At 35.0% G+C, this 6,000-nt stretch overlaps 1 long non-coding RNA gene across 5 annotated transcripts in view; it reads left to right on the plus strand.

Annotated features, from left to right (window-relative positions):
• Positions 1 to 3,640, plus strand: part of LOC128663339 (uncharacterized) — a 158,484-nt gene extending 154,844 nt beyond the window's left edge. For all 5 annotated transcript variants that reach the window (XR_008402850.1, XR_008402848.1, XR_008402847.1 and 2 more), the window contains one exon: positions 2,473 to 3,640. This is a non-coding gene — a long non-coding RNA (uncharacterized LOC128663339). The remainder of the gene's footprint in view (positions 1 to 2,472) is intronic.
• The last annotated feature ends 2,360 nt before the right edge of the window (positions 3,641 to 6,000 follow it).

A 6,000-nucleotide genomic window follows, 5' to 3' on the forward strand; every position in this document is an offset into this window, starting at 1 on the left:
CATGATGGTGTACTTTACTGATTTGTTATGGCATTCACTCATCGCTTAGTTCTAAGTGTATTTTAAATCATACTTACATTTTTCCAGTAATGAAAGAAATCAAATAGTAGCATTGAATACAAAATCCTACCATCTTTTCACCTCCCTAAAAATATTTCCTTTTGTTAACTTTAAAATGATAGTACATGATACAAGTTAAAAAAAAATACCCATGAATCTAGTGTAAATCAGAGAAATACAAAGGTTTCATTCATTTTGCTTTAAATCACATGCAACTCATTTTACATAATTGTTTATTTTAGCAGTTATTGCCTCTGCTGCCTGCCCAATGACAAAACATCATATTTTTTACAGTTGTTGCATAGCAGCCTGAACGGCCAATGTACAGACATGAAGCAAGGCCCTTTAAAATATATTAAAGGGACATGAAACCCAATTTTTTCAGTCATGTTAGCAATTTTCCAATTTAATTCTTTATCAATTAAATTTGCTGTATTTGTTCTTGGTATCATTTGATAAAGGAAAAGCAATGCGCTACTGGGAGCTAGCTTAAAACATTGTGTGAGGCAATGTAAAGAGGCATATATGGGCAAGCCACCAATCAGCAACTAACTCCCAGTAGTGCATTGCTGCTCTTGAGCCTACCTAGGTATACTTTTCAACAAAGGATACCAAGAGAAGGAAGTCAATTAGATAATAGAAGTAAATCAGAAAATTGTTTAAAATTGCATGCTCTATCTGAACCATGAAAGAAAATTTTGGGTTTCATGTCCCTTTAAAGGTACATTAAACACAAACTGTAAATTACATGATTAGGATCCTTTATATATAAAAATAATTTTGCACTGAAAACTGCAGCTTTATTTTATCAAATGAGAATATTGTTTTATGTTTTTTTCTTTTCACTGATTTCCCTGACTCCCATAACAAAATAATCTCTTCTAACCAATCACAAGCTAATATTCAGATTTAGCACAAACTCTGTTTGCACATGTGCAGACAGGGGTAGACTGCCCTCTTGTATTCCCTTAAGGAGGTTCAACTTAGTTACTATTGCAAAGAATGATTGTCTTATGATTCTTGATGTAAAAATAGGAGATCCACCGTTTAAAAGGGACACACGTCAAAATAAACTTTTATGATTCAGATAGAGCATGCAGTTTTAAGACACTATCACATTTTGCACAGTCTCTTTATATTCACACTTCCTGGGGAACAAGATCCTACTGAGCATGTACAAAAGCTCACAGGGTATAAGTATACTAGTCTGTGATTGGCTGATGTTTGTTACATGATACAGGGGGGGGGGGGGGTCGGAAAATGGCAGGAAAAATAAATTTGCCAGAAAAAAATATTTGAAATTCAGAGTAGGTGTTATTGCATTGTCTTTGTATTATGCACTTGTTAATTATGTAATTCTATTGTATTGAATGGTCCTTAAAAGGCATGTGACACCATAGAAGCTTAGGGAGGGAAAAGTAAACAAAAGCTCACATAAATAGCCTAAAAGTATTAACTCAAGCCTTCCTGGAACAAAATCAAACAAGCACAATTTTTAGATGTATTTTACAGCGAAAGACTGCAAAATAAATAATGAATGTATTTTGCAATAATGTTTCACTTTCAATAGTGAAACATTTTATGCATTGTTGAAATGTCAAGTTTAATGGTCCTTTAAGCTCCCTCACGATTAAAAATTAAGCTTTAGCCAAACTTTTATAATGAAGATGAACTGTGCATGCACTGACTGTTGCCAGGTGTGTGCTTTCAGCCTCCTGTATAGAGGAGTCTATGGGGCCTATTTATCAAAGGTCTTGCTGACCTGATCCGACAGTGCGGATCAGGTCCGCAAGACCTCGCTAAATGCGGGGAGCAATATGCTCTCCGCATTTAACATTGCACCAGCAGCTCACAAGAGCTGCTGGTACAACGCCGCCCTCTGCTGACTCGCGGCCAATCGGCCACTAGCAGGGAGGTGTCAATCAACCTGATCGTACTCGATCGGGTTGATTTCCGGCGATTCTTGTCCGCCTCATCAGAGCAGGCGGACAGGGTTAATAAAGCAGCGGTCTTTAGACCGCTGCTTCATAACTGGTGTTTCTGGCGAGTCTGAAGACTCGCCAGAAACACAGCCCAAAAGCTCCATTCGGAGCTTGATAAATGGGCCCCTATATGTCACTACACTTCACCAATTATTTGGAAGGGGCGGAGGGCAGAATAAGGAGAAATTGAAAATGAATTATTTTATATTAAATAATATTAAATATATATTACATCTTGTTATTAAAAATATAGCATTTTTAGTCCAGTAATACTGTTACTTGAATTGCAGCAATAGAAACAATCATTATTTACCATTGTTTTAATTGCAGAAACTTTAAAAGAACTACAAAATATGAAAGGGTTATGTTTAAACGTCTTTTTTCCATGAAAATGATTAATGTTAAAATGTTTATTCTGATTTTGAAACAGGACATGCGGCAGCGTAGCTGATATGTGGGACACTCCTACAGCTCCACTTGTGAACGCCCCAGAAGCACAAGAACAAATTATTGTTTTTCATCACAGGAACAGCTATTTTTCAAAAAATCTAATTCTAGAAAATCCCCTGTTTTATATACTTCAAATAAAATAAAATTGTTTTTTGTGTCCCTTAGTGTTGCACATTACAATGAATTGCTTATATTAGATACCAATTTTTATCTTAAAGTGATAGTTATGCAGGCATTAAAGGAATATAAACAGTCTGTTTGATAATTGCAATAAAAAAGCACTAATCGGTGGCTTATATTTTTTAGAAATCATCACAATATGCATTATTTGTAATTTTAAAAGGATTTCACCTTAATTTGTGCATGGTCTATACCTTCCCGTCACTGTCCTACAAGGTGGCTGGGGTTTCTAAAAGAGGATATATAGTTTGAGGGCATACATCTTCTAGAGCAACTTGAGCTGGTAAGTTTTTTTAGTTATATTTCTTACCCATGCTCAGAAGAGGCAGAATGCAGCTTAAGTTCTCAGCATCTCTGCTTCCTTATGTCACTATACACAGCGGCTGCACTGATGATTTGTAAGTGCTCATTTTGCAAGAAAACAAGTTTTTTTGTTAGTTTTTGTAATTAAAGGAGCACTGTTTCATATACTTCTAAGTAGTTCTAAATAAATTTCTCACACTCACCTAAGGACTCCATATAAATGGATAGTGACGTATACAGCCCAAATAAAGAATTTGTTATGTTGTATAATTGCTTTATACTATTAGTAACTAATAAGCATTTGTTTTATCAAAAATCTCACTCTTTGTAACAGTTTTATGAATTATAATAACAATGATTAAAAGGACATTAAACACTAAATAAATGCTAGATAGAATGATGCATTCAAAGTATAGATTAGTCTGTAAAAAATATATCTATTTCTACATGTTAAAGTGTAAAGTTTGAGTGTCTATAAAGCAATGGGAGCTGCCATGTTGTAACTTAGGTTACCATCTCTGCTGCGGTCAATTAGGTACAGTCAGCCAATGGCTGTTGTAGAACATAACAGTGTTCTGCACTTCCTTTTCTAACAGCAAATAAAAAGATCACAATTTCAGAATGGAATTACAGGAAAAGGGGACAAAATAAATAATTAAAGTATATTGCAGAGTATTTTTTAAAAAAATATACGATTTATCATTTTATATCATTTTATATTACTACCTCAAAGTGTTTAATATCCCTTTAATAGATAAATAATATTATGAATGATTTTAACAACGCATTGGAACAATAACCCAAAGAGATCTAGATGCTTGCAACTCAGTCTTTTAAGCTGACAGATCAGAAACCGATCCGGGTTTGAAGTGCAGGCTTAGTTTCCTGCATGCCTTGGGGCAATTCTTGCACTCACACTCCAATAAACATGCTAGTTACGTTTGCTACAGTTTAATAATACAAGTCTTCTAAGTGTTTCTTTTTCTTTTGTATACTCAAAGTTGTGTTTATATATCTCTCAGTGTTAACTGGGACAATTCTCTCTAATTAGGCAATAGCCATCTGTCACTCACAGTATAAAGTATATCATGATCCTTTCTCTGGATGTCTTCTGGGTAAAAGAGCAATTTCCAGTTGTGGACCAAGGTTGTCTCACCTGCATTTGTCAGTATCCTTGTTTCTCATTCAAGAGAATCTTATATTTATTCTAAAACATTTAAAAATCTAGCATTACCACCTATGTACCTACAGCAAATTTCTCATACTAGCACCATACCAATCCATTAGAATCTACCTTCGGAAAACTCTATATGCAACTCATGTGATTTCTGATTTAATGCTCTAAGCCTTTCAATTCCCTTTGAATAGCTGCTGCCAGAATACAATCTAAATTGCCTATAGTGGGCTAGATTACAAGTGTATGTGGAATAGTGCATTTTCATTTTAAATATATGGATTTTTGCATCATATTTACATTAGCAAAAATATTTATAGTAAAATGTATTACACATTTTCATTGGCATACTCATGTATGCTGTGAGGACCTGATCACCAGTATTCTAGCTCAAAGAGCTGGCAGATGTGTGCATTGTGTCTGTGAAGACTTAATTTGTATTTTACAAACCATTACTGACTCTTTGAGAAGGTGTGTTGTTTGAATACTGGTGCACGGCCCTCACAGAATGTATGCCGCTGAAAACATACTTCTATTTAAAATTTAAATGCGCCCATACACAGTTCTATCTATCTATCTATCTATCTATCTATCTATCTATCTAGCATCTATCCATCTATCTATCTACAGTATCTATCTATCTATCTCTTTCACTTTGAAAGTAAATTGTTTGCTCGCAAGCGAAACCCAAAGTTCAGGACTTTAGATACCGCAACCAAATTATTTTTTTCTCCCCATAGACGTTAATAAGGCTGACTTTAAAAAAAAAAAAAAACTCTCACTGATTTCTTAGAATTTTTTAGAAATCTATAATAATTATTAACATTAGTTAATAATATGTTTCAATCATTTTTATTTAATAAACGCGTTACACATATTTGCATTCCAATGTTCTTCAAATAGAAGAAAATGTTCTTTTTATTGTTAAATATATATTCCTATAAATATCTGATAATGTTATTCTAAAATATATATAAGTATATCAATATATCTTTATGAATTTTAAATATATGTTTCTAATATATCTCATGATGTTATTGTAAAATATATATGTATATCTATATATATTTCTGAATATATATATATATATATATATATATTATATATATATATATATATATATATATATAAAGAGAGAAGCGCTCAACCTGGGAACGAACAATAGCATAATAGCTTGTCTATGGCTAGTTACCACCCAAGAAAACCCCAGACGTACGTTTCGGCCTATTGTGGGCCTTGTCAGTGAGGTGCAGCCATATCCCTCTAGGCACACTAAGCAACGGGTCCACGTCTGGATTCCCGCATCACACTTATGGAGACTTCCCTAAGTGTCATAATTTGCATAGATAAAAAGAGAGAAGCGCTTAACCTGGGAACGAACAATAGCATAATAGCTTGTTCTATGGCTAGTTACCACCCAAGAAGCAGACTCTTTTTGCCCAACATATCTCTTTCACAGAGAAGAACTTTCCTGAAGCATATCAGTCTGATCCTGACTTCACAGTACAGACCAGCCCCGAAATACCAGGCAATCCCTCTCTGAACGAGAGAAACAGCAAAACCCCAGACGTACGTTTCGGCCTATTGTGGGCTTCGTCAGTGAGGTGCAGCTATATCCCTCTAGGCACATTGAGCAATGGGTCCATATCTGGATTCCTTGCTCACTGTGCTTAGAGGAATATGGCTACCCCTCCCTGACGAGGCCCAATGAAGGCCGAAACAATCGTCTGGGACTGCTGTGTTCCTTGTTCAGAGAGGAATTGCCTGGTATTTCGGCGCTGGACTGACCATAATAGGCAGGATCAGACTGCTATACAACAGGAAATTTCTACTCTGTTACTGTGAAAAGCA

The sequence above is a fragment of the Bombina bombina genome, chromosome 6 (genome assembly GCF_027579735.1).
Source record: "Bombina bombina isolate aBomBom1 chromosome 6, aBomBom1.pri, whole genome shotgun sequence".
In the NCBI taxonomy this organism is placed as follows: domain Eukaryota; kingdom Metazoa; phylum Chordata; class Amphibia; order Anura; family Bombinatoridae; genus Bombina; species Bombina bombina.